Source organism: Pelobates fuscus, chromosome 3 (genome assembly GCF_036172605.1).
Source record: "Pelobates fuscus isolate aPelFus1 chromosome 3, aPelFus1.pri, whole genome shotgun sequence".
Classification (NCBI taxonomy): Eukaryota; Metazoa; Chordata; class Amphibia; order Anura; family Pelobatidae; genus Pelobates; species Pelobates fuscus.
In genome coordinates, this window is record NC_086319.1 from 358,978,781 (window position 1) to 359,005,807 (window position 27,027).

The window sequence follows — 27,027 nt, forward strand, 5'->3', positions numbered from 1 at the left end:
GAAGTAAATGCATGCTCATTGAGGAACACAACCCAATTTAGTAGAAATGATGCAAGGAATCTGTGGGTGCTTTATCCTGAACTTTTTGTGAAAAAATGTTTTAGGCACTTTCCCAAAAGTTTTTGTTAAAAAAATGTTGAGTCACTTTCCCAAAAATTGAAGGTCTCAAGCAGCCAAGAGCCAAGCTTCTCATTTGCTGCTGACCTAACCCACACTAACCTATCCAACTCTAGAATGCAATAATGAAGTGAATGAAAAGGGCAATAAGTATCAGTCTAATCTTACACTCCACATCATAATGTTTATGCCCGTTTTATAACTAGAAACGTAGATGTAAGAAGTCATTTATTTCAGCGTGCACGTTTTTAGGAATTGTCTCGAAATAGATACTAACATCACTTTCCGCAGATTCTTAATGTGCAATTTCATCAAGCATGAACATAATCACATTTCTAACTTTAAAAACAGAAATCTCCCTCGCTGTGAACAGGATTTGAACCTGTGCGGGGAGACCCCATTGGATTTCTAGTCCAACGCCTTAACCACTCAGCCATCACAGCTCTTATGCAGCCTTGGTAACGTCACTTTTTTCCAGCAGTATCTTTTTTTTCTGAAGTAAATGCATGCTCATTGAGGAACACAACCCAATTTAGTAGAAATGATGCAAGGAATCTGTGGGTGCTTTATCCTGAACTTTTTGTGAAAAAATGTTTTAGGCACTTTCCCAAAAGTTTTTGTGAAAAAAATGTTGAGGCACTTTCCCAAAAAGTGAAGGTCTCAAGCAGCCAAGAGCCAAGCTTCTCATTTGCTGCTGACCTAACCCACACTAACCTATACAACTCTAAAATGCAATAATGAAGTAAATGAAAAGGTCAATAAGTATCAGTCTAATCTTGCACTCCACATCAGAATGTTTATGCCCGCTTTATAACTAGAAACGTAGATGTAAAAAGTCATTTATTTCAGCGTGCACTTTTTTAGGAATTGTCTCGAAATAGATACTAACATCACTTTCTGCAGATTCTTAATGTGCAATTTCATCAAGCATGAACATAATCACATTTCTAACTTTAAAAACAGAAATCTCCCTCGCTGTGAACAGGATTTGAACCTGTGCGGGGAGACCCCATTGGATTTCTAGTCCAACACCTTAACCACTCGGCCATCACAGCTCTTCTGCTGCATTGGTAACGTCACTTTTTTCCAGCAGTGTCTTTTTTCTGAAGTAAATGCATGCTCATTGAGGAATACAACCCAATTTAGTAGAAATGATGCAAGGAATCTGTGGGTGCTTTATCCTGAACTTTTTGTGAAAAAATGTTTAAGGCACTTTTTTAAGACCCCATTGGATTTCGAGTCCAACGCCTTAACCACTCGGCCATCACAGCTTTTCTGCAGCCCTGGTAACGTCACTTTTTTCCAGCAGTGTCTTTTTTTCTGAAGTAAATGCATGCTCATTGAGGAACACAACCCAATTTAGTAGAAATGATGCAAGGAATCTGTGGGTGCTTTATCCTGAACTTTTTGTGAAAAACATGTTTAACCCCTTAAGGACACATGACATGTGTGACACGTCATGATTCCCTTTTATTCCAAAAGTTTGGTCCTTAAGGGGTTAAGGCACTTTCCCAAAAGTTTTTGTGAAAAAAATGTTGAGTCACTTTCAAAAAAAAATGAAGGTCGCAAGCAGCCAAGAGCCAAGCTTCTCATTTGCTGCTGACCTAACCCACACTAACCTATCCAACTCTAGAATGCAATAATGAAGTGAATGAAAAGGGCAATAAGTATCAGTCTAATCTTACACTCCACATCATAATGTTTATGCCCGCTTTATAACTAGCAACGTAGATGTAAAAAGTCATTTATTTCAGCGTGCACGTTTTTAGGAATTGTCTCGAAATATATACTAACATCACTTCCCGCAGATTCTTAATGTGCAATTTCATCAAGCATGAACATAATCACATTTCTAACTTTAAAAACATAAAGCTCCCTCGCTGTGAACAGGATTTGAACCTGTGCAGGGAGACCCCCATTGGATTTCTAGTCCAACGCCTTAACCACTCGGCCATCACAGCTCTTCTGCAGCCCTGGTAACGTCACTTTTTTCCAGCAGTGTCTTTTTTTCTGAAGTAAATGCATGCTCATTGAGGAACACAACCCAATTTAGTAGAAATGATGCAAGGAATCTGTGGGTGCTTTATCCTGAACTTTTTGTGAAAAAAATTTTAAGGCACTTTTTTAAGACCCCATTGGATTTCGAGTCCAACGCCTTAACCACTCGGCCATCACAGCTCTTCTGCAGCCCTGGTAACGTCACTTTTTTCCAGCAGTGTCTTTTTTTCTGAAGTAAATGCATGCTCATTGAGGAACACAACCCAATTTAGTAGAAATGATGCAAGGAATCTGTGGGTGCTTTATCCTGAACTTTTTGTGAAAAAAATGTTTAAGGCACTTTCCCAAAAGTTTTTGTGAAAAAAATGTTGAGTCACTTTCCCAAAAATTGAAGGTCTCAAGCAGCCAAGAGCCAAGCTTCTCATTTGCTGCTGACCTAACCCACACTAACCTATCCAACTCTAGAATGCAATAATGAAGTGAATGAAAAGGGCAATAAGTATCAGTCTAATCTTACACTCCACATCATAATGTTTATGCCCGTTTTATAACTAGAAACGTAGATGTAAGAAGTCATTTATTTCAGCGTGCACGTTTTTAGGAATTGTCTGGAAATAGATACTAACATCACTTTCCGCAGATTCTTAATGTGCAATTTCATCAAGCATGAACATAATCACATTTTTAACTTTAAAAACAGAAATCTCCCTCGCTGTGAACAGGATTTGAACCTGGGCGGGGAGACCCCATTGGATTTCAAGTACAACGCCTTAACCACTCGGCCATCAAAGATCTTCAGCAGCCTTGGTAACATCACTTTTTTCCAGCAGTGTCTTTTTTTTCTGAAGTAAATGCATGCTCATTGAGGAACACAACCCAATTTAGTAGAAATGATGCAAGGAATCTGTGGGTGCTTTATCCTGAACTATTTGTGAAAAAATGTTGAAGGCACTTTTTTAAGACCCCATTGGATTTCGAGTCCAACGCCTTAACCACTCGGCCATCACAGCTCTGCTGCAGCCCTGGTAACGTCACTTTTTTCCAGCAGTGTCTTTTTTTTCTGAAGTAAATGCATGCTCATTGAGGAACACAACCCAATTTAGTAGAAATGATGCAAGGAATCTGTGGGTGCTTTATCCTGAACTTTTTGTGAAAAAAATTTTAAGGCACTTTCCCAAAAGATTTTGTGAAAAAAATGTTGAGGCACTTTCAAAAAAAGTTAAGATCTCAAGCAGCCTAGAGCCAAGCTTCTCATTTGCTGGTGACCTAACCCACACTAACCTATCCAACTCTAGAATGCAATAATGAAGTGAATGAAAAGGGCAATAAGTATCAGTCTAATCTTACACTCCACATCATAATGTTTATGCCCGCTTTATAACTAGAAACGTAGATGTAAAAAGTCATTTATTTCAGCGTGCATGTTTTTAGGAATTGTCTCGAAATAGATACTAACATCACTTTCCGCAGATTCTTAATGTGCAATTTCATCAAGCATGAACATAATCACATTTTTAACTTTAAAGACAGAAATCTCCCTCGCTGTGAACAGGATTGTGAACCTGTGCGGGGAGACCCCATTGGATTTCGAGTCCAACGCCTTAACCACTCGGCCATCACAGCTCTTCTGCAGCCTTGGTAACATCACATTTTTCCAGCAGTGTCTTTTTTTTCTGAAGTAAATGCATGCTCATTGAGGAACACAACCCAATTTAGTAGAAATGATGCAAGGAATCTGTGGGTGCTTTATCCTGAACTTTTTGTGAAAAAATGTTTAAGGCACTTTTTTAAGACCCCATTGGATTTCGAGTCCAACGCCTTAACCACTCGGCCATCACAGCTCTTCTGCAGCCCTGGTAACGTCACTTTTTTCCAGCAGTGTCTTTTTTTCTGAAGTAAATGCATGCTCATTGAGGAACACAACCCAATTTAGTAGAAATGATGCAAGGAATCTGTGGGTGCTTTATCCTGAACTTTTTGTGAAAAACATGTTTAAGGCACTTTCCCAAAAGTTTTTGTGAAAAAAATGTTGAGTCACTTTCACAAAAATTGAAGGTCTCAAGCAGCCAAGAGCCAAGCTTCTCATTTGCTGCTGACCTAACCCACACTAACCTATCCAACTCTAGAATGCAATAATGAAGTGAATGAAAAGGGCAATAAGTATCAGTCTAATCTTACGCTCCACATCATAATGTTTATGCCCGCTTTATAACTAGAAACGTAGATGTAAGAAGTCATTTATTTCAGCGTGCACGTTTTTAGGAATTGTCTCGAAATAGATACTAACATCACTTTCCACAGATTCTTAATGTGCAATTTCATCAAGCATGAACATAATCACATTTTTAACTTTAAAAACAGAAATCTCCCTCGCTGTGAACAGGATTTGAACCTGTGCGGGGAGACCCCATTGGATTTCGAGTCCAACGCCTTAACCACTCGGCCATCACAGCTCTTCTGCAGCTTTGGTAACATCACTTTTTTCCAGCAGTGTCTTTTTTTCTGAAGTAAATGCATGCTCATTGAGGAACACAACCCAATTTAGTAGAAATGATGCAAGGAATCTGTGGGTGCTTTATCCTGAACTTTTTGTGAAAAAATGTTTAAGGCACTTTTTTAAGACCCCATTGGATTTCGAGTCCAACGCCTTAACCACTCGGCCATCACAGCTCTGCTGCAGCCCTGGTAACGTCACTTTTTTCCAGCAGTGTCTTTTTTTTCTGAAGTAAATGCATGCTCATTGAGGAACACAACCCAATTTAGTAGAAATGATGCAAGGAATCTGTGGGTGCTATATCCTGAACTTTTTGTGAAAAAATGTTTTAGGCACTTTCCCAAAAGATTTTGTGAAAAAAATGTTGAGGCACTTTCCCAAAAAGTTAAGGTCTCAAGCAGCCAAGAGCCAAGCTTCTCATTTGCTGCTGACCTAACCCACACTAACCTATCCAACTCTAGAATGCAATAATGAAGTGAATGAAAAGGGCAATAAGTATCAGTCTAATCTTACGCTCCACATCATAATGTTTATGCCCGCTTTATAACTAAAAACGTAGATGTAAGAAGTCATTTATTTCAGCCTGCACGTTTTTAGGAATTGTCTCGAAATAGATACTAACATCACTTTCCGCAGATTCTTAATGTGCAATTTCATCAAGCATGAACATAATCACATTTCTAACATAAAGCTCTTCGCTGTGAACAGGATTTGAACCTGTGCGGGGAGACCCCATTGGATTTCTAGTCCAACGCCTTAACCACTCGGCCATCACAGCTCTTCTACAGCCCTGGTAACGTCACTTTTTTCCAGCAGTGTCTTTTTTTCTGAAGTAAATGCATGCTCATTGAGGAACACAACCCAATTTAGTATAAATGATGCAAGGAATCTGTGGGTGCTTTATCCTGAACTTTTTGTGAAAAATTTTTTAAGGCACTTTTTTAAGACCCCATTGGATTTCGAGTCCAACGCCTTAACCACTCGGCCATCACAGCTCTTCTGCAGCCCTGGTAACGTCACTTTTTTCCAGCAGTGTCTTTTTTTCTGAAGTAAATGCATGCTCATTGAGGAACACAACCCAATTTAGTAGAAATGATGCAAGGAATCTGTGGGTGCTTTATCCTGAACTTTTTGTGAAAAAAATGTTTAAGGCACTTTCCCAAAAGTTTTTGTGAAAAAATGTTGAGTCACTTTCCCAAAAATTGAAGGTCTCAAGCAGCCAAGAGCCAAGCTTCTCATTTGCTGCTGACCTAACCCACACTAACCTATCCAACTCTAGAATGCAATAATGAAGTGAATGAAAAGGGCAATAAGTATCAGTCTAATCTTACACTCCACATCATAATGTTTATGCCCACTTTATAACTAGAAACGTAGATGTAAGAAGTCATTTATTTCAGCGTGCACGTTTTTAGGAATTGTCTCGAAATAGATACTAACATCACTTTCCGCAGATTCTTAATGTGCAATTTCATCAAGCATGAACATAATCACATTTTTAACTTTAAAAACAGAAATCTCCCTCGCTGTGAACAGGATTTGAACCTGTGCGGGGAGACCGCATTGGATTTCGAGTCCAACGCCTTAACCACTCGGCCATCACAGCTCTTCTGCAACCTTGGTAACATCACTTTTTTCCAGCAGTGTCTTTTTTTTCTGAAGTAAATGCATGCTCAATGAGGAACACAACCCAATTTAGTAGAAATGATGCAAGGAATCTGTGGGTGCTTTATCCTGAACTTTTTGTGAAAAAATGTTTAAGGCACTTTTTTAAGACCCCATTGGATTTCGAGTCCAACGCCTTAACCACTCGGCCATCACAGCTCTTCTGCAGCCCTGGTAACGTCACTTTTTTCCAGCAGTGTCTTTTTTTCTGAAGTAAATGCATGCTCATTGAGGAACACAACCCAATTTAGTAGAAATGATGCAAGGAATATGTGGGTGCTTTATCCTGAACTTTTTGTGAAAAACATGTTTACGGCACTTTCCCAAAAGTTTTTGTGAAAAAAAAGTTGAGTCACTTTCCCAAAAATTGAAGGTCTCAAGCAGCCAAGAGCCAAGCTTCTCATTTGCTGCTGACCTAACACACACTAACCTATCCAACTCTAGAATGCAATAATGAAGTGAATGAAAAGGGCAATAAGTATCAGTCTAATCTTACACTCCACATCATAATGTTTATGCCCGCTTTATAACTAGAAACGTAGATGTAAGAACTCATTTATTTCAGCGTGCACATTTTTAGGAATTGTCTCGAAATAGATACTAACATCACTTTCCGCAGATTCTTAATGTGCAATTTCATCAAGCATGAACATAATCACATTTTTAACTTTAAAAACAGAAAACTCCCTCGCTGTGAACAGGATTTGAACCTGTGCGGGGAGACCCCATTGGATTTAAAGTCCAACGCCTTAACCACTCGGCCATCAAAGCTCTTCTGCAGTCGTGGTAACATCAATTTTTTCCAGCAGTGTCTTTTTTTTCTGAAGTAAATGCATGCTCATTGAGGAACACAACCCAATTTAGTAGAAATTATGCAAGGAATCTGTGGGTGCTTTATCCTGAACTTTTTGTGAAAAACATGTTTAAGGCACTTTCCCAAAAGTTTTTGTGAAAAAAATGTTGAGTCACTTTCACAAAAATTGAAGGTCTCAAGCAGCCAAGAGCCAAGCTTCTCATTTGCTGCTGACCTAACCCACACTAACCTATCCAACTCTAGAATGCAATAATGAAGTGAATGAAAAGGGCAATAAGTATCAGTCTAATCTTACACTCCACATCATAATGTTTATGCCCGCTTTATAACTAGAAACGTAGATGTAAGAAGTCATTTATTTCAGCGTGCACGTTTTTAGGAATTGTCTCGAAATATATACTAACATCACTTTCCGCAGACTCTTAATGTGCAATTTCATCAAGCATGAACATAATCACATTTCTAACTTTAAAAACAGAAATCTCCCTCGCTGTGAACAGGATTTGAACCTGTGCGGGGAGACCCCATTGGATTTCTAGTCCAACGCCTTAACCACTCGGCCATCACAGCTCTTCTGCTGCATTGGTAACGTCACTTTTTTCCAGCAGTGTCTTTTTTCTGAAGTAAATGCATGCTTATTGAGGAACAAAACCCAATTTAGTAGAAATGATGCAAGGAATCTGTGGGTGCTTTATCCTGAACTTTTTGTGAAAAAATGAAAAATGTTTTAGGCACTTTCCCCAAAGATTTTGTGAAAAAAATGTTGAGGAACTTTCCCAAAAAGTGAAGGTCTCAAGCAGCCAAGAGCCAAGCTTCTCATTTGCTGCTGACCTAACCCACACTAACCTATCCAACTCTAGAATGCAATAATGAAGTGAATGAAAAGGGCAATAAGTATCAGTCTAATCTTACACTCCACATCATAATGTTTATGCCCGCTTTATAACTAGAAACGTAGATGTAAAAAGTCATTTATTTCAGCGTTCACGTTTTTAGGAATCGTCTCGAAATAGAAACTAACATCACTTTCCGCAGATTCTTAATGTGCAATTTCATCAAGCATGAACATAATCACATTTTTAACTTTAAAAAAAAGTGCCTTAAACATTTTTTCACAAAAAGTTCAGGATAAAGCACCCACAGATTCCTTGCATAATTTCTACTAAATTGGGTTTTGTTCCTCAATAAGCATGCATTTACTTCAGAAAAAAAAGACACTGCTGGAAAAAGTGAACACTGAAAAGATTTTGTGAAAAAAATGTTGAGGCACTTTCCCAAAAAGTGAAGGTCTCAAGCAGCCAAGAGCCAAGCTTCTCATTTGCTGCTGACCTAACCCACACTAACCTATCCAACTCTAGAATGCAATAATGAAGTGAATGAAAAGGCCAATAAGTATCAATCTAATCTTACACTCCACATCATAATGTTTATGCCCGCTTTATAACTAGAAACGTAGATGTAAAAAGTCATTTATTTCAGCGTGCACATTTTTAGGAATTGTCTCGAAATAGATACTAACATCACTTTCCGCAGATTCTTAATGTGCAATTCCATCAAGTATGAACATAATCACATTTCTAACTTTAAAAACAGAAATCTCCCTCGCTGTGAACAGGATTTGAACCTGTGCGGGGAGACCCCATTGGATTTCTAGTCCAACGCCTTAACCACTCGGCCATCACAGCTCTTCTGCAGCCCTGGTAACGTCACATTTTTCCAGCAGTGTCTTTTTTTCTGAAGTAAATGCATGCCCATTGAGGAACACAACCCAATTTAGTAGAAATGATGCAAGGAATCTGTGGGTACTTTATCCTGAACTTTTTGTGAAAAACATGTTTAAGGCACTTTCCCAAAAGTTTTTGTGAAAAAAATGTTGAGTCACTTTCCCAAAAAGTGAAGGTCTCAAGCAGCCAAGAGCCAAGCTTCTCATTTGCTGCTGACCTAACCCACACTAACCTATCCAACTCTAGAATGCAATAATGAAGTGAATGAAAATGGCAATAAGTATCAGTCTAATCTTACACTCCACATCATAATGTTTATGCCCGCTTTATAACTAGAAACGTAGATGTAAAAAGTCATTTATTTCAGCGTGCAAGTTTTTAGAAATTGTCTCGAAATAGATACTAACATCACTTTCCGCAGATTGTTAATGTGCAATTTCATCAAGCATAAACATAATCACATTTCTAACTTTAAAAACATAAATCTCCCTCTTTGTGAGCAGGATTTGAACCGGTGCGGGGAGACCCCATTGGATTTCTAGTCCAACGCCGTAACCACTCGGCCATCACAGCTCTTCTGCAGCCTTGGTAACATCACTTTTTTCAAGCAGTGTCTTTTTTTTCTGAAGTAAATGCATGCTCATTGAGGAACACAACCCAATTTAGTAGAAATGATGCAAGGAATCTGTGGGTGCTTTATCCTGAACTTTTTGTGAAAAAATGTTTAAGGCACTTTTTTAAGACCCCATTGGATTTCGAGTCCAACGCCTTAACCACTCGGCCATCACAGCTCTTCTGCAGCCCTGGTAACGTCACTTTTTTCCAGCAGTGTATTTTTTTCTGAAGTAAATGCATGCTCATTGAGGAACACATCCCAATTTAGTAGAAATGATGCAAGGAATCTGTGGGTGCTTTATCCTGAACTTTTTGTGAAAAACATGTTTAAGGCACTTTCCCAAAAGTTTTTGTGAAAAAAATGTTGAGTCACTTTCCCAAAAAGTGAAGGTCTCAAGCAGCCAAGAGCCAAGCTTCTCATTTGCTGCTGACCTAACCCACACTAACCTATCCAACTCTAGAATGCAATAATGAAGTGAATGAAAAGGGCAATAAGTATCAGTCTAATCTTACACTCCACATCATAATGTTTATGCCCGCTTTATAACTAGAAACGTAGATGTAAGAAGTCATTTATTTCAGCGTGCACGTTTTTAGGAATTGTCTCGAAATAGATACTAACATCACTTTCCGCAGACTCTTAATGTGCAATTTCATCAAGCATGAACATAATCACATTTCTAACTTTAAAAACAGAAATCTCCCTCGCTGTGAACAGGATTTGAACCTGTGCGGGGAGACCCCATTGGATTTCTAGTCCAACGCCTTAACCACTCGGCCATCACAGCTCTTCTGCTGCATTGGTAACGTCACTTTTTTCCAGCAGTGTCTTTTTTTCCAAAGTAAATGCATGCTCATTGAGGAACACAACCCAATTTAGTAGAAATGATGCAAGGAATCTGTGGGTGCTTTATCCTGAACTTTTTGTGAAAAAATGTTTTAGGCACTTTCCCCAAAGATTTTGTGAAAAAAATGTTGAGGAACTTTCCCAAAAAGTGAAGGTCTCAAGCAGCCAAGAGCCAAGCTTCTCATTTGCTGCTGACCTAACCCACACTAACCTATCCAACTCTAGAATGCAATAATGAAGTGAATGAAAAGGCCAATAAGTATCAGTCTAATCTTACACTCCACATCATAATGTTTATGCCCGCTTTATAACTAGAAACGTAGATGTAAAAAGTCATTTATTTCAGCGTTCACGTTTTTAGGAATTGTCTCGAAATAGAAACTAACATCACTTTCCGCAGATTCTTAATGTGCAGTTTCATCAAGCATGAACATAATCACATTTTTAACTTTAAAAAAAAGTGCCTTAAACATTTTTTCACAAAAAGTTCAGGATAAAGCACCCACAGATTCTTTGCATAATTTCTACTAAATTGGGTTTTGTTCCTCAATAAGCATGCATTTACTTCAGAAAAAAAAGACACTGCTGGAAAAAAGTGAACACTGAAAAGATTTTGTGAAAAAAATGTTGAGGCACTTTCCCAAAAAGTGAAGGTCTCAAGCAGCCAAGAGCCAAGCTTCTCATTTGCTGCTGACCTAACCCACAGTAACCTATCCAACTCTAGAATGCAATAATGAAGTGAATGAAAAGGCCAATAAGTATCAGTCTAATCTTACACTCCACATCATAATGTTTATGCCCGCTTTATAACTAGAAACGTAGATGTAAAAAGTCATTTATTTCAGCGTGCACATTTTTAGGAATTGTCTCGAAATAGATACTAACATCACTTTCCGCAGATTCTTAATGTGCAATTCCATCAAGTATGAACATAATCACATTTCTAACTTTAAAAACAGAAATCTCCCTCGCTGTGAACAGGATTTGAACCTGTGCGGGGAGACCCCATTGGATTTCTAGTCCAACGCCTTAACCACTCGGCCATCACATCTCTTCTGCAGCCCTGGTAACGTCACATTTTTCCAGCAGTGTCTTTTTTTCTGAAGTAAATGCATGCCCATTGAGGAACACAACCCAATTTAGTAGAAATGATGCAAGGAATCTGTGGGTACTTTATCCTGAACTTTTTGTGAAAAACATGTTTAAGGCACTTTCCCAAAAGTTTTTGTGAAAAAAATGTTGAGTCACTTTCCCAAAAAGTGAAGGTCTCAAGCAGCCAAGAGCCAAGCTTCTCATTTGCTGCTGACCTAACCCACACTAACCTATCCAACTCTAGAATGCAATAATGAAGTGAATGAAAATGGCAATAAGTATCAGTCTAATCTTACACTCCACATCATAATGTTTATGCCCGCTTTATAACTAGAAACGTAGATGTAAAAAGTCATTTATTTCAGCGTGCAAGTTTTTAGAAATTGTCTCGAAATAGATACTAACATCACTTTCCGCAGATTGTTAATGTGCAATTTCATCAAGCATAAACATAATCACATTTCTAACTTTAAAAACATAAATCTCCCTCTTTGTGAGCAGGATTTGAACCGGTGCGGGGAGACCCCATTGGATTTCTAGTCCAACGCCGTAACCACTCGGCCATCACAGCTCTTCTGCAGCCTTGGTAACATCACTTTTTTCAAGCAGTGTCTTTTTTTTCTGAAGTAAATGCATGCTCATTGAGGAACACAACCCAATTTAGTAGAAATGATGCAAGGAATCTGTGGGTGCTTTATCCTGAACTTTTTGTGAAAAAATGTTTAAGGCACTTTTTTAAGACCCCATTGGATTTCGAGTCCAACGCCTTAACCACTCGGCCATCACAGCTCTTCTGCAGCCCTGGTAACGTCACTTTTTTCCAGCAGTGTATTTTTTTCTGAAGTAAATGCATGCTCATTGAGGAACACAACCCAATTTAGTAGAAATGATGCAAGGAATCTGTGGGTGCTTTATCCTGAACTTTTTGTGAAAAACATGTTTAAGGCACTTTCCCAAAAGTTTTTGTGAAAAAAATGTTGAGTCACTTTCCCAAAAAGTGAAGGTCTCAAGCAGCCAAGAGCCAAGCTTCTCATTTGCTGCTGACCTAACCCACACTAACCTATCCAACTCTAGAATGCAATAATGAAGTGAATGAAAAGGGCAATAAGTATCAGTCTAATCTTACACTCCACATCATAATGTTTATGCCCGCTTTATAACTAGAAACGTAGATGTAAGAAGTCATTTATTTCAGCGTGCACGTTTTTAGGAATTGTCTCGAAATAGATACTAACATCACTTTCCGCAGACTCTTAATGTGCAATTTCATCAAGCATGAACATAATCACATTTCTAACTTTAAAAACAGAAATCTCCCTCGCTGTGAACAGGATTTGAACCTGTGCGGGGAGACCCCATTGGATTTCTAGTCCAACGCCTTAACCACTCGGCCATCACAGCTCTTCTGCTGCATTGGTAACGTCACTTTTTTCCAGCAGTGTCTTTTTTCTGAAGTAAATGCATGCTTATTGAGGAACAAAACCCAATTTAGTAGAAATGATGCAAGGAATCTGTGGGTGCTTTATCCTGAACTTTTTGTGAAAAAATGTTTTAGGCACTTTCCCCAAAGATTTTGTGAAAAAAATGTTGAGGAACTTTCCCAAAAAGTGAAGGTCTCAAGCAGCCAAGAGCCAAGCTTCTCATTTGCTGCTGACCTAACCCACACTAACCTATCCAACTCTAGAATGCAATAATGAAGTGAATGAAAAGGGCAATAAGTATCAGTCTAATCTTACACTCCACATCATAATGTTTATGCCCGCTTTAAAACTAGAAACGTAGATGTAAGAAGTCATTTATTTCAGCGTGCACGTTTTTAGGAATTGTCTCGAAATAGATACTAACATCACTTTCCGCAGATTCTTAATGTGCAATTTCATCAAGCATGAACATAATCACATTTCTAACTTTAAAAACATAAAGCTCCCTCGCTGTGAATAGGATCTGAACCTGTGCGGGGAGACCCCATTGGATTTCTAGTCCAACGCCTTAACCACTCGGCCATCACAGCTCTTCTACAGCCCTGGTAACGTCACTTTTTTCCAGCAGTGTCTTTTTTTCTGAAGTAAATGCATTCTCATTGAGGAACACAACCCAATTTAGAAGAAATGATGCAAGGAATCTGTGGGTGCTTTATCCTGAACTTTTTGTGAAAAAATGTTTTAGGCACTTTCCCAAAAGATTTTGTGAAAAAAATGTTGAGGCACTTTCCCAAAAAGTGAAGGTCTCAAGCAGCCAAGAGCCAAGCTTCTCATTTGCTGCTGACCTAACCCACACTAACCTATCCAACTCTAGAATGCAATAATGAAGTGAATGAAAAGTTCAATAATTATCAGTCTAATCTTGTGCTCCACATCAGATTGTTTATGCCCGCTTTATAACTAGAAACGTAGATGTAAGAAGTCATTTATTTCAGCATGCACGTTTTTAGGAATTGTCTCGAAATAGATACTAACATCACTTTCCGCAGATTGTTAATGTGCAATTTCATCAAGCATGAACATAATCACATTTCTAACTTTAAAAACATAAATCTCCCTCTTGTGAGCAGGATTTGAACCTGTGCGGGGAGACCCCATTGGATTTCTAGTCCAACGCCTTAACCACTCGGCACTCACAGCTCTTCTGCAGCCTTGGTAACATCACTTTTTTCAAGCAGTGTCTTTTTTTTCTGAAGTAAATGCATGCTCATTGAGGAACACAACCCAATTTAGTAGAAATAATGCAAGGAATCTGTGGGTGCTTTATCCTGAACTTTTTGTGAAAAAATGTTTAAGGCACTTTTTTAAGACCCCATTGGATTTCGAGTCCAACGCCTTAACCACTCGGCCATCACAGCTCTTCTGCAGCCCTGGTAACGTCACTTTTTTCCAGCAGTGTATTTTTTTCTGAAGTAAATGCATGCTCATTGAGGAACACAACCCAATTTAGTAGAAATGATGCAAGGAATCTGTGGGTGCTTTATCCTGAACTTTTTGTGAAAAACATGTTTAAGGCACTTTCCCAAAAGTTTTTGTGAAAAAAATGTTGAGTCACTTTCCCAAAAATTGAAGGTCTCAAGCAGCCAAGAGCCAAGCTTCTCATTTGCTGCTGACCTAACCCACACTAACCTATCCAACTCTAGAATGCAAAAATGAAGTGAATGAAAAGTGCAATAAGTATCAGTCTAATCTGACACTCCACATCATAATGTTTATGCCCGCTTTATAACTAGAAACGTAGATGTAAGAAGTCATTTATTTCAGCGTGCACGTTTTTAGGAATTGTCTCGAAATAGATACTAACATCACTTTCCGCAGATTCTTAATGTGCAATTTCATCAAGCATGAACATAATCACATTTATAACTTTAAAAACATAAAGCTCCCTCGCTGTGAATAGGATTTGAACCTGTGCGGGGAGACCCCATTGGATTTCTAGTCCAACGCCTTAACCACTCGGCCATCACAGCTCTTCTACAGCCCTGGTAACGTCACTTTTTTCCAGCAGTGTCTTTTTTTCTGAAGTAAATGCATGCTCATTGAGGAACACAACCCAATTTAGTAGAAATGATGCAAGGAATCTGTGGGTACTTTATCCTGAACTTTTTGTGAAAAACATGTTTAAGGCACTTTCCCAAAAGTTTTTGTGAAAAAAATGTTGAGTCACTTTCACAAAAATTGAAGGTCTCAAGCAGCCAAGAGCCAAGCTTCTCATTTGCTGCTGACCTAACCCACACTAACCTATTCAACTCTAGAATGCAATAATGAAGTGAATGAAAAGGGCAATAAGTATCAGTCTAATCTTACACTCCACATCATAATGTTTATGCCCGCTTTATAACTAGAAACGTAGATGTAAGAAGTCATTTATTTCAGCGTGCACGTTTTTAGGAATTGTCTCGAAATAGATACTAACATCACTTTCCGCAGACTCTTAATGTGCAATTTCATCAAGCATGAACATAATCACATTTTTAACTTTAAAAACAGAAATCTCCCTCGCTGTGAACAGGATTTGAACCTGTGCGGGGAGACCCCATTGGATTTCGAGTCCAACGCCTTAACCACTCGGCCATCACAGCTCTTCTGCAGCCCTGGTAACGTCACTTTTTTCCAGCAGTGTATTTTTTTCTGAAGTAAATGCATGCTCATTGAGGAACACAACCCAATTTAGTAGAAATGATGCAAGGAATCTGTGGGTGCTTTATCCTGAACTTTTTGTGAAAAAATGTTTAAGGCACTTTTTTAAGACCCCATTGGATTTGAGTCCAACGCCTTAACCACTCGGCCATCACAGCTCTTCTGCAGCCCTGGTAACGTCACTTTTTTCCAGCAGTGTATTTTTTTCTGAAGTAAATGCATGCTCATTGAGGAACACAACCCAATTTAGTAGAAATGATGCAAGGAATCTGTGGGTGCTTTATCCTGAACTTTTTGTGAATAAATGTTTAAGGCACTTTTTAAAGACCCCATTGGATTTCGAGTCCAACGCCTTAACCACTCGGCCATCCCAGCTCTGCTGCAGCCCTGGTAACGTCACTTTTTTCCAGCAGTGTCTTTTTTTTCTGAAGTAAATGCATGCTCATTGAGGAACACAACCCAATTTAGTAGAAATGATGCAAGGAATCTGTGGGTGCTTTATCCTGAACTTTTTGTGAAAAAATGTTTTAGGCACTTTCCCAAAAGATTTTGTGAAAAAAATGTTGAGGCACTTTCCCAAAAAGTGAAGGTCTCAAGCAGCCAAGAGCCAAGCTTCTCATTTGCTGCTGACCTAACCCACACTTACCTATCCAACTCTAGAATGCAATAATGAAGTGAATGAAAAGGCCAATAAGTATCAGTCTAATCTTACACTCCACATCATAATGTTTATGCCCGCTTTATAACTAGAAACGTAGATGTAAAAAGTCATTTATTTCAGCGTGCACATTTTTAGGAATTGTCTCGAAATAGATACTAACATCACTTTCCGCAGATTCTTAATGTGCAATTCCATCAAGTATGAACATAATCACATTTCTAACTTTAAAAACAGAAATCTCCCTCGCTGTGAACAGGATTTGAACCTGTGCGGGGAGACCCCATTGGATTTCTAGTCCAACGCCTTAACCACTCAGCCATCACAGCTCTTCTGCAGCCCTGGTAACGTCACATTTTTCCAGCAGTGTCTTTTTTTCTGAAGTAAATGCATGCCCATTGAGGAACACAACCCAATTTAGTAGAAATGATGCAAGGAATCTGTGGGTACTTTATCCTGAACTTTTTGTGAAAAACATGTTTAAGGCACTTTCCCAAAAGTTTTTGTGAAAAAAATGTTGAGTCACTTTCACAAAAATTGAAGGTCTCAAGCAGCCAAGAGCCAAGCTTCTCATTTGCTGCTGACCTAACCCACACTAACCTATTCAACTCTAGAATGCAATAATGAAGTGAATGAAAACGGCAATAAGTATCAGTCTAATCTTACACTCCACATCATAATGTTTATGCCCGCTTTATAACTAGAAACGTAGATGTAAGAAGTCATTTATTTCAGCGTGCAAGTTTTTAGGAATTGTCTCGAAATAGATACTAACATCACTTTCCGCAGATTGTTAATGTGCAATTTCATCAAGCATAAACATAATCACATTTCTAACTTTAAAAACATAAATCTCCCTCTTTAGTGAGCAGGATTTGAACCGGTGCGGGGAGACCCCATTGGATTTCTAGTCCAACGCCTTAACCACTCGGCACTCACAGCTCTTCTGCAGCCTTGGTAACATCACTTTTTTCAAGCAGTGTCTTTTTTTTCTGAAGTAAATGCATGCTCATTGAGGAACACAACCCAATTTAGTAGAAATGATGCAAGGAATCTGTGGGTGCTTTATCCTGAACTTTTTGTGAAAAAATGTTTAAGGCACTTTTTTAAGACCCCATTGGATTTCGAGTCCAACGCCTTAACCACTCGGCCATCACAGCTCTTCTGCAGCCCTGGTAACGTCACTTTTTTCCAGCAGTGTATTTTTTTCTGAAGTAAATGCATGCTCATTGAGGAACACAACCCAATTTAGTAGAAATGATGCAAGGAATCTGTGGGTGCTTTATCCTGAACTTTTTGTGAAAAACATGTTTAAGGCACTTTCCCAAAAGTTTTTGTGAAAAAAATGTTGAGTCACTTTCCCAAAAATTGAAGGTCTCAAGCAGCCAAGAGCCAAGCTTCTCATTTGCTGCTGACCTAACCCACACTAACCTATCCAACTCTAGAATGCAAAAATGAAGTGAATGAAAAGTGCAATAAGTATCAGTCTAATCTGACACTCCACATCATAATGTTTATGCCCGCTTTATAACTAGAAACGTAGATGTAAGAAGTCATTTATTTCAGCGTGCACATTTTTAGGAATTGTCTCGAAATAGATACTAACATCACCTTCCGCAGATTCTTAATGTGCAAATTCATCAAGCATGAACATAATCATATTTTTAACTTTAAAAACAGAAATCTCCCTCGCTGTGAACAGGATTTGAACCTGTGCGGGGAGACCCCATTGGATTTCTAGTCCAACGCCTTAACCACTCGGCCATCACAGCTCTTCTGCAGCTTTGGTAACGTCACTTTTTTCCAGCAGTGTCTTTTTTTCCGAAGTAAATGCATTCTCATTGAGGAACACAACCCAATTTAGAAGAAATGATGCAAGGAATCTGTGGGTGCTTTATCCTGAACTTTTTGTGAAAAAATGTTTAAGGCACTTTTTTAAGACCCCATTGGATTTCGAGTCCAACGCCTTAACCACTCGGCCATCACAGCTCTTCTGCAGCCCTGGTAACGTCACTTTTTTCCAGCAGTGTCTTTTTTTCTGAAGTAAATGCATGCTCATTGAGGAACACAACCCAATTTAGTAGAAATGATGCAAGGAATATGTGGGTGCTTTATCCTGAACTTTTTGTGAAAAACATGTTTAAGGCACTTTCCCAAAAGTTTTTGTGAAAAAAATGTTGAGTCACTTTCCCAAAAATTGAAGGTCTCAAGCAGCCAAGAGCCAAGCTTCTCATTTGCTGCTGACCTAACCCACACTAACCTATCCAACTCTAGAATGCAATAATGAAGTGAATGAAAAGGGCAATAAGTATCAGTCTAATCTTACGCTCCACATCATAATGTTTATGCCCGCTTTATAACTAGAAACGTAGATGTAAAAAGTCATTTATTTCAGCGTGCACATTTTTAGGAATTGTCTCGAAATAGATACTAACATCACTTTCCGCAGATTCTTAATGTGCAATTCCATCAAGTATGAACATAATCACATTTCTAACTTTAAAAACAGAAATCTCCCTCGCTGTGAACAGGATTTGAACCTGTGCGGGGAGACCCCATTGGATTTCGAGTCCAACGCCTTAACCACTCGGCCATCACAGCTCTTCTGCAGCCCTGGTAACGTCACTTTTTTCCAGCAGTGTATTTTTTTCTGAAGTAAATGCATGCTCATTGAGGAACACAACCCAATTTAGTAGAAATGATGCAAGGAATCTGTGGGTGCTTTATCCTGAACTTTTTGTGAAAAAATGTTTAAGGCACTTTTTTAAGACCCCATTGGATTTCGAGTCCAACGCCTTAACCACTCGGCCATCACAGCTCTTCTGCAGCCCTGGTAACGTCACTTTTTTCCAGCAGTGTATTTTTTTCTGAAGTAAATGCATGCTCATTGAGGAACACAACCCAATTTAGTAGAAATGATGCAAGGAATCTGTGGGTGCTTTATCCTGAACTTTTTGTGAAAAAATGTTTAAGGCACTTTTTTAAGACCCCATTGGATTTCGAGTCCAACGCCTTAACCACTCGGCCATCCCAGCTCTGCTGCAGCCCTGGTAACGTCACTTTTTTCCAGCAGTGTCTTTTTTTTCTGAAGTAAATGCATGCTCATTGAGGAACACAACCCAATTTAGTAGAAATGATGCAAGGAATCTGTGGGTGCTTTATCCTGAACTTTTTGTGAAAAAATGTTTTAGGCACTTTCCCAAAAGATTTTGTGAAAAAAATGTTGAGGCACTTTCCCAAAAAGTGAAGGTCTCAAGCAGCCAAGAGCCAAGCTTCTCATTTGCTGCTGACCTAACCCACACTAACCTATCCAACTCTAGAATGCAATAATGAAGTGAATGAAAAGGCCAATAAGTATCAGTCTAATCTTACACTCCACATCATAATGTTTATGCCCGCTTTATAACTAGAAACGTAGATGTAAAAAGTCATTTATTTCAGCGTGCACATTTTTAGGAATTGTCTCGAAATAGATACTAACATCACTTTCCGCAGATTCTTAATGTGCAATTCCATCAAGTATGAACATAATCACATTTCTAACTTTAAAAACAGAAATCTCCCTCGCTGTGAACAGGATTTGAACCTGTGCGGGGAGACCCCATTGGATTTCTAGTCCAACGCCTTAACCACTCGGCCATCACAGCTCTTCTGCAGCCCTGGTAACGTCACATTTTTCCAGCAGTGTCTTTTTTTCTGAAGTAAATGCATGCCCATTGAGGAACACAACCCAATTTAGTAGAAATGATGCAAGGAATCTGTGGGTACTTTATCCTGAACTTTTTGTGAAAAACATGTTTAAGGCACTTTCCCAAAAGTTTTTGTGAAAAAAATGTTGAGTCACTTTCACAAAAATTGAAGGTCTCAAGCAGCCAAGAGCCAAGCTTCTCATTTGCTGCTGACCTAACCCACACTAACCTATTCAACTCTAGAATGCAATAATGAAGTGAATGAAAACGGCAATAAGTATCAGTCTAATCTTACACTCCACATCATAATGTTTATGCCCGCTTTATAACTAGAAACGTAGATGTAAGAAGTCATTTATTTCAGCGTGCAAGTTTTTAGGAATTGTCTCGAAATAGATACTAACATCACTTTCCGCAGATTGTTAATGTGCAATTTCATCAAGCATAAACATAATCACATTTCTAACTTTAAAAACATAAATCTCCCTCTTTAGTGAGCAGGATTTGAACCGGTGCGGGGAGACCCCATTGGATTTCTAGTCCAACGCCTTAACCACTCGGCACTCACAGCTCTTCTGCAGCCTTGGTAACATCACTTTTTTCAAGCAGTGTCTTTTTTTTCTGAAGTAAATGCATGCTCATTGAGGAACACAACCCAATTTAGTAGAAATAATGCAAGGAATCTGTGGGTGCTTTATCCTGAACTTTTTGTGAAAAAATGTTTAAGGCACTTTTTTAAGACCCCATTGGATTTCGAGTCCAACGCCTTAACCACTCGGCCATCACAGCTCTTCTGCAGCCCTGGTAACGTCACTTTTTTCCAGCAGTGTATTTTTTTCTGAAGTAAATGCATGCTCATTGAGGAACACAACCCAATTTAGTAGAAATGATGCAAGGAATCTGTGGGTGCTTTATCCTGAACTTTTTGTGAAAAACATGTTTAAGGCACTTTCCCAAAAGTTTTTGTGAAAAAAATGTTGAGTCACTTTCCCAAAAATTGAAGGTCTCAAGCAGCCAAGAGCCAAGCTTCTCATTTGCTGCTGACCTAACCCACACTAACCTATCCAACTCTAGAATGCAAAAATGAAGTGAATGAAAAGTGCAATAAGTATCAGTCTAATCTGACACTCCACATCATAATGTTTATGCCCGCTTTATAACTAGAAACGTAGATGTAAGAAGTCATTTATTTCAGCGTGCACGTTTTTAGGAATTGTCTCGAAATAGATACTAACATCACTTTCCGCAGATTCTTAATGTGCAATTTCATCAAGCATGAACATAATCACATTTATAACTTTAAAAACATAAAGCTCCCTCGCTGTGAATAGGATTTGAACCTGTGCGGGGAGACCCCATTGGATTTCTAGTCCAACGCCTTAACCACTCGGCCATCACAGCTCTTCTACAGCCCTGGTAACGTCACTTTTTTCCAGCAGTGTCTTTTTTTCTGAAGTAAATGCATGCTCATTGAGGAACACAACCCAATTTAGTAGAAATGATGCAAGGAATCTGTGGGTACTTTATCCTGAACTTTTTGTGAAAAACATGTTTAAGGCACTTTCCCAAAAGTTTTTGTGAAAAAAATGTTGAGTCACTTTCACAAAAATTGAAGGTCTCAAGCAGCCAAGAGCCAAGCTTCTCATTTGCTGCTGACCTAACCCACACTAACCTATTCAACTCTAGAATGCAATAATGAAGTGAATGAAAAGGGCAATAAGTATCAGTCTAATCTTACACTCCACATCATAATGTTTATGCCCGCTTTATAACTAGAAACGTAGATGTAAGAAGTCATTTCAGCGTGCACGTTTTTAGGAATTGTCTCGAAATAGATACTAACATCACTTTCCGCAGACTCTTAATGTGCAATTTCATCAAGCATGAACATAATCACATTTTTAACTTTAAAAACAGAAATCTCCCTCGCTGTGAACAGGATTTGAACCTGTGCGGGGAGACCCCATTGGATTTCGAGTCCAACGCCTTAACCACTCGGCCATCACAGCTCTTCTGCAGCCCTGGTAACGTCACTTTTTTCCAGCAGTGTATTTTTTTCTGAAGTAAATGCATGCTCATTGAGGAACACAACCCAATTTAGTAGAAATGATGCAAGGAATCTGTGGGTGCTTTATCCTGAACTTTTTGTGAAAAAATGTTTAAGGCACTTTTTTAAGACCCCATTGGATTTGAGTCCAACGCCTTAACCACTCGGCCATCACAGCTCTTCTGCAGCCCTGGTAACGTCACTTTTTTCCAGCAGTGTATTTTTTTCTGAAGTAAATGCATGCTCATTGAGGAACACAACCCAATTTAGTAGAAATGATGCTCATTGAGGAACACAACCCAATTTAGTAGAAATGATGCAAGGAATCTGTGGGTACTTTATCCTGAACTTTTTGTGAATAAATGTTTAAGGCACTTTTTAAAGACCCCATTGGATTTCGAGTCCAACGCCTTAACCACTCGGCCATCCCAGCTCTGCTGCAGCCCTGGTAACGTCACTTTTTTCCAGCAGTGTCTTTTTTTTCTGAAGTAAATGCATGCTCATTGAGGAACACAACCCAATTTAGTAGAAATGATGCAAGGAATCTGTGGGTGCTTTATCCTGAACTTTTTGTGAAAAAATGTTTTAGGCACTTTCCCAAAAGATTTTGTGAAAAAAATGTTGAGGCACTTTCCCAAAAAGTGAAGGTCTCAAGCAGCCAAGAGCCAAGCTTCTCATTTGCTGCTGACCTAACCCACACTAACCTATCCAACTCTAGAATGCAATAATGAAGTGAATGAAAAGGCCAATAAGTATCAGTCTAATCTTACACTCCACATCATAATGTTTATGCCCGCTTTATAACTAGAAACGTAGATGTAAAAAGTCATTTATTTCAGCGTGCACATTTTTAGGAATTGTCTCGAAATAGATACTAACATCACTTTCCGCAGATTCTTAATGTGCAATTCCATCAAGTATGAACATAATCACATTTCTAACTTTAAAAACAGAAATCTCCCTCGCTGTGAACAGGATTTGAACCTGTGCGGGGAGACCCCATTGGATTTCTAGTCCAACGCCTTAACCACTCGGCCATCACAGCTCTTCTGCAGCCCTGGTAACGTCACATTTTTCCAGCAGTGTCTTTTTTTCTGAAGTAAATGCATGCCCATTGAGGAACACAACCCAATTTAGTAGAAATGATGCAAGGAATCTGTGGGTACTTTATCCTGAACTTTTTGTGAAAAACATGTTTAAGGCACTTTCCCAAAAGTTTTTGTGAAAAAAATGTTGAGTCACTTTCACAAAAATTGAAGGTCTCAAGCAGCCAAGAGCCAAGCTTCTCATTTGCTGCTGACCTAACCCACACTAACCTATTCAACTCTAGAATGCAATAATGAAGTGAATGAAAACGGCAATAAGTATCAGTCTAATCTTACACTCCACATCATAATGTTTATGCCCGCTTTATAACTAGAAACGTAGATGTAAGAAGTCATTTATTTCAGCGTGCAAGTTTTTAGGAATTGTCTCGAAATAGATACTAACATCACTTTCCGCAGATTGTTAATGTGCAATTTCATCAAGCATAAACATAATCACATTTCTAACTTTAAAAACATAAATCTCCCTCTTTAGTGAGCAGGATTTGAAACGGTGCGGGGAGACCCCATTGGATTTCTAGTCCAACGCCTTAACCACTCGGCACTCACAGCTCTTCTGCAGCCTTGGTAACATCACTTTTTTCAAGCAGTGTCTTTTTTTTCTGAAGTAAATGCATGCTCATTGAGGAACACAACCCAATTTAGTAGAAATGATGCAAGGAATCTGTGGGTGCTTTATCCTGAACTTTTTGTGAAAAAATGTTTAAGGCACTTTTTTAAGACCCCATTGGATTTCGAGTCCAACGCCTTAACCACTCGGCCATCACAGCTCTTCTGCAGCCCTGGTAACGTCACTTTTTTCCAGCAGTGTATTTTTTTCTGAAGTAAATGCATGCTCATTGAGGAACACAACCCAATTTAGTAGAAATGATGCAAGGAATCTGTGGGTGCTTTATCCTGAACTTTTTGTGAAAAACATGTTTAAGGCACTTTCCCAAAAGTTTTTGTGAAAAAAATGTTGAGTCACTTTCCCAAAAATTGAAGGTCTCAAGCAGCCAAGAGCCAAGCTTCTCATTTGCTGCTGACCTAACCCACACTAACCTATCCAACTCTAGAATGCAAAAATGAAGTGAATGAAAAGTGCAATAAGTATCAGTCTAATCTGACACTCCACATCATAATGTTTATGCCCGCTTTATAACTAGAAACGTAGATGTAAGAAGTCATTTATTTCAGCGTGCACATTTTTAGGAATTGTCTCGAAATAGATACTAACATCACCTTCCGCAGATTCTTAATGTGCAAATTCATCAAGCATGAACATAATCATATTTTTAACTTTAAAAACAGAAATCTCCCTCGCTGTGAACAGGATTTGAACCTGTGCGGGGAGACCCCATTGGATTTCTAGTCCAACGCCTTAACCACTCGGCCATCACAGCTCTTCTGCAGCTTTGGTAACGTCACTTTTTTCCAGCAGTGTCTTTTTTTCCGAAGTAAATGCATTCTCATTGAGGAACACAACCCAATTTAGAAGAAATGATGCAAGGAATCTGTGGGTGCTTTATCCTGAACTTTTTGTGAAAAAATGTTTAAGGCACTTTTTTAAGACCCCATTGGATTTCGAGTCCAACGCCTTAACCACTCGGCCATCACAGCTCTTCTGCAGCCCTGGTAACGTCACTTTTTTCCAGCAGTGTCTTTTTTTCTGAAGTAAATGCATGCTCATTGAGGAACACAACCCAATTTAGTAGAAATGATGCAAGGAATATGTGGGTGCTTTATCCTGAACTTTTTGTGAAAAACATGTTTAAGGCACTTTCCCAAAAGTTTTTGTGAAAAAAATGTTGAGTCACTTTCCCAAAAATTGAAGGTCTCAAGCAGCCAAGAGCCAAGCTTCTCATTTGCTGCTGACCTAACCCACACTAACCTATCCAACTCTAGAATGCAATAATGAAGTGAATGAAAAGGGCAATAAGTATCAGTCTAATCTTACGCTCCACATCATAATGTTTATGCCCGCTTTATAACTAGAAACGTAGATGTAAGAAGTCATTTATTTCAGCGTGCACGTTTTTAGGAATTGTCTCGAAATAGATACTAACATCACTTTCCGCAGATTCTTAATGTGCAATTTCATCAAGCATGAACATAATCACATTTTTAACTTTAAAAACAGAAATCTCCCTCGCTGTGAACAGGATTTGAACCTGTGTGGGGAGACCCCATTGGATTTCGAGTCCAACGCCTTAACCACTCGGCCATCACAGCTCTTCTGCAGCCATGGTAACATCACTTTTTTCCAGCAGTGTCTTTTTTTTCTGAAGTAAATGCATGCTCATTGAGGAACACAACCCAATTTAGTAGAAATGATGCAAGGAATCTGTGGGTGCTTTATCCTGAACTTTTTGTGAAAAAATGTTTAAGGCACTTTTTTAAGACCCCATTGGATTTCGAGTCCAACGCCTTAACCACTCGGCCATCACAGCTCTGCTACAGCCCTGGTAACGTCACTTTTTTCCAGCAGTGTCTTTTTTTTCTGAAGTAAATGCATGCTCATTGAGGAACACAACCCAATTTAGTAGAAATGATGCAAGGAATCTGTGGGTGCTTTATCCTGAACTTTTTGTGAAAAAATGTTTTAGGCACTTTCCCAAAAGATTTTGTGAAAAAAATGTTGAGGCACTTTCCCAAAAAGTTAAGGTCTCAAGCAGCCAAGAGCCAAGCTTCTCATTTGCTGCTGACCTAACCCACACTAACCTATCCAACTCTAGAATGCAATAATGAAGTGAATGAAAAGGGCAATAAGTATCAGTCTAATCTTACACTCCACATCATAATGTTTATGCCCGCTTTATAACTAGAAACGTAGATGTAAGAAGTCATTTATTTCAGCGTGCACGTTTTTAGGAATTGTCTCGAAATAGATACTAACATCACTTTCCGCAGATTCTTAATGTGCAATTTCATCAAGCATGAACATAATCACATTTTTAACTTTAAAAACAGAAAACTCCCTCGCTGTGAACAGGATTTGAACCTGTGCAGGGAGACCCCATTGGATTTCGAGTCCAACGCCTTAACCACTCGGCCATCACAGCTCTTCTGCAGGCTTGGTAACATCACATTTTTCCAGCAGTGTCTTTTTTTTCTGAAGTAAATGCATGCTCATTGAGGAACACAACCCAATTTAGTAGAAATGATGCAAGGAATCTGTGGGTGCTTTAACCTGAACTTTTTGTGAAAAAATGTTTAAGGCACTTTTTTAAGACCCCATTGGATTTCGAGTCCAACGCCTTAACCACTCGGCCATCACAGCTCTTCTGCAGCCCTGGTAACGTCACTTTTTTCCAGCAGTGTCTTTTTTTCTGAAGTAAATGCATGCTCATTGAGGAACACAACCCAATTTAGTAGAAATGATGCAAGGAATATGTGGGTGCTTTATCCTGAACTTTTTGTGAAAAACATGTTTAAGGCACTTTCCCAAAAGTTTTTGTGAAAAAAATGTTGAGTCACTTTCCCAAAAATTGAAGGTCTCAAGCAGCCAAGAGCCAAGCTTCTCATTTGCTGCTGACCTAACCCACACTAACCTATCCAACTCTAGAATGCAATAATGAAGTGAATGAAAAGGGCAATAAGTATCAGTCTAATCTTACGCTCCACATCATAATGTTTATGCCCGCTTTATAACTAGAAACGTAGATGTAAAAAGTCATTTATTTCAGCGTGCACATTTTTAGGAATTGTCTCGAAATAGATACTAACATCACTTTCCGCAGATTCTTAATGTGCAATTCCATCAAGTATGAACATAATCACATTTCTAACTTTAAAAACAGAAATCTCCCTCGCTGTGAACAGGATTTGAACCTGTGCGGGGAGACCCCATTGGATTTCTAGTCCAACGCCTTAACCACTCGGCCATCACAGCTCTTCTGCAGCCCTGGTAACGTCACATTTTTCCAGCAGTGTCTTTTTTTCTGAAGTAAATGCATGCCCATTGAGGAACACAACCCAATTTAGTAGAAATGATGCAAGGAATCTGTGGGTACTTTATCCTGAACTTTTTGTGAAAAACATGTTTAAGGCACTTTCCCAAA

General features: G+C 38.9%; 24 non-coding genes across 24 annotated transcripts; all 24 read right to left on the minus strand.

Annotated features, from left to right (window-relative positions):
* Positions 1 to 478: 478 nt before the first annotated feature.
* Positions 479 to 560, minus strand: TRNAS-AGA (transfer RNA serine (anticodon AGA)). Its single transcript has one exon. It is a non-coding gene; the product is annotated as a tRNA-Ser (tRNA).
* Positions 561 to 1,090: 530 nt separating this feature from the next.
* Positions 1,091 to 1,172, minus strand: TRNAS-AGA (transfer RNA serine (anticodon AGA)). Its single transcript has one exon. It is a non-coding gene; the product is annotated as a tRNA-Ser (tRNA).
* Positions 1,173 to 1,995: 823 nt separating this feature from the next.
* Positions 1,996 to 2,078, minus strand: TRNAS-AGA (transfer RNA serine (anticodon AGA)). The gene has a single exon. It is a non-coding gene; the product is annotated as a tRNA-Ser (tRNA).
* Positions 2,079 to 3,655: 1,577 nt separating this feature from the next.
* On the minus strand, positions 3,656 to 3,738 carry TRNAS-CGA (transfer RNA serine (anticodon CGA)). Its single transcript has one exon. It is a non-coding gene; the product is annotated as a tRNA-Ser (tRNA).
* Positions 3,739 to 4,486: 748 nt separating this feature from the next.
* On the minus strand, positions 4,487 to 4,568 carry TRNAS-CGA (transfer RNA serine (anticodon CGA)). The gene has a single exon. It is a non-coding gene; the product is annotated as a tRNA-Ser (tRNA).
* A 737-nt stretch (positions 4,569 to 5,305) lies between these two features.
* Positions 5,306 to 5,387, minus strand: TRNAS-AGA (transfer RNA serine (anticodon AGA)). Its single transcript has one exon. It is a non-coding gene; the product is annotated as a tRNA-Ser (tRNA).
* A 746-nt stretch (positions 5,388 to 6,133) lies between these two features.
* Positions 6,134 to 6,215, minus strand: TRNAS-CGA (transfer RNA serine (anticodon CGA)). The gene has a single exon. It is a non-coding gene; the product is annotated as a tRNA-Ser (tRNA).
* Positions 6,216 to 7,576: 1,361 nt separating this feature from the next.
* On the minus strand, positions 7,577 to 7,658 carry TRNAS-AGA (transfer RNA serine (anticodon AGA)). Its single transcript has one exon. It is a non-coding gene; the product is annotated as a tRNA-Ser (tRNA).
* A 1,033-nt stretch (positions 7,659 to 8,691) lies between these two features.
* On the minus strand, positions 8,692 to 8,773 carry TRNAS-AGA (transfer RNA serine (anticodon AGA)). The gene has a single exon. It is a non-coding gene; the product is annotated as a tRNA-Ser (tRNA).
* A 1,360-nt stretch (positions 8,774 to 10,133) lies between these two features.
* On the minus strand, positions 10,134 to 10,215 carry TRNAS-AGA (transfer RNA serine (anticodon AGA)). The gene has a single exon. It is a non-coding gene; the product is annotated as a tRNA-Ser (tRNA).
* Positions 10,216 to 12,685: 2,470 nt separating this feature from the next.
* Positions 12,686 to 12,767, minus strand: TRNAS-AGA (transfer RNA serine (anticodon AGA)). The gene has a single exon. It is a non-coding gene; the product is annotated as a tRNA-Ser (tRNA).
* A 1,968-nt stretch (positions 12,768 to 14,735) lies between these two features.
* TRNAS-AGA (transfer RNA serine (anticodon AGA)) lies at positions 14,736 to 14,817 on the minus strand. Its single transcript has one exon. It is a non-coding gene; the product is annotated as a tRNA-Ser (tRNA).
* A 530-nt stretch (positions 14,818 to 15,347) lies between these two features.
* TRNAS-CGA (transfer RNA serine (anticodon CGA)) lies at positions 15,348 to 15,429 on the minus strand. Its single transcript has one exon. It is a non-coding gene; the product is annotated as a tRNA-Ser (tRNA).
* A 963-nt stretch (positions 15,430 to 16,392) lies between these two features.
* TRNAS-AGA (transfer RNA serine (anticodon AGA)) lies at positions 16,393 to 16,474 on the minus strand. The gene has a single exon. It is a non-coding gene; the product is annotated as a tRNA-Ser (tRNA).
* Positions 16,475 to 17,835: 1,361 nt separating this feature from the next.
* Positions 17,836 to 17,917, minus strand: TRNAS-AGA (transfer RNA serine (anticodon AGA)). Its single transcript has one exon. It is a non-coding gene; the product is annotated as a tRNA-Ser (tRNA).
* Positions 17,918 to 18,664: 747 nt separating this feature from the next.
* On the minus strand, positions 18,665 to 18,746 carry TRNAS-CGA (transfer RNA serine (anticodon CGA)). Its single transcript has one exon. It is a non-coding gene; the product is annotated as a tRNA-Ser (tRNA).
* A 964-nt stretch (positions 18,747 to 19,710) lies between these two features.
* Positions 19,711 to 19,792, minus strand: TRNAS-AGA (transfer RNA serine (anticodon AGA)). Its single transcript has one exon. It is a non-coding gene; the product is annotated as a tRNA-Ser (tRNA).
* A 1,361-nt stretch (positions 19,793 to 21,153) lies between these two features.
* TRNAS-AGA (transfer RNA serine (anticodon AGA)) lies at positions 21,154 to 21,235 on the minus strand. Its single transcript has one exon. It is a non-coding gene; the product is annotated as a tRNA-Ser (tRNA).
* Positions 21,236 to 21,761: 526 nt separating this feature from the next.
* TRNAS-CGA (transfer RNA serine (anticodon CGA)) lies at positions 21,762 to 21,843 on the minus strand. The gene has a single exon. It is a non-coding gene; the product is annotated as a tRNA-Ser (tRNA).
* Positions 21,844 to 22,844: 1,001 nt separating this feature from the next.
* TRNAS-AGA (transfer RNA serine (anticodon AGA)) lies at positions 22,845 to 22,926 on the minus strand. The gene has a single exon. It is a non-coding gene; the product is annotated as a tRNA-Ser (tRNA).
* Positions 22,927 to 24,287: 1,361 nt separating this feature from the next.
* TRNAS-AGA (transfer RNA serine (anticodon AGA)) lies at positions 24,288 to 24,369 on the minus strand. The gene has a single exon. It is a non-coding gene; the product is annotated as a tRNA-Ser (tRNA).
* A 747-nt stretch (positions 24,370 to 25,116) lies between these two features.
* Positions 25,117 to 25,198, minus strand: TRNAS-CGA (transfer RNA serine (anticodon CGA)). The gene has a single exon. It is a non-coding gene; the product is annotated as a tRNA-Ser (tRNA).
* Positions 25,199 to 25,946: 748 nt separating this feature from the next.
* On the minus strand, positions 25,947 to 26,028 carry TRNAS-CGA (transfer RNA serine (anticodon CGA)). The gene has a single exon. It is a non-coding gene; the product is annotated as a tRNA-Ser (tRNA).
* Positions 26,029 to 26,776: 748 nt separating this feature from the next.
* On the minus strand, positions 26,777 to 26,858 carry TRNAS-AGA (transfer RNA serine (anticodon AGA)). Its single transcript has one exon. It is a non-coding gene; the product is annotated as a tRNA-Ser (tRNA).
* Between the last annotated feature and the right edge of the window lie 169 nt (positions 26,859 to 27,027).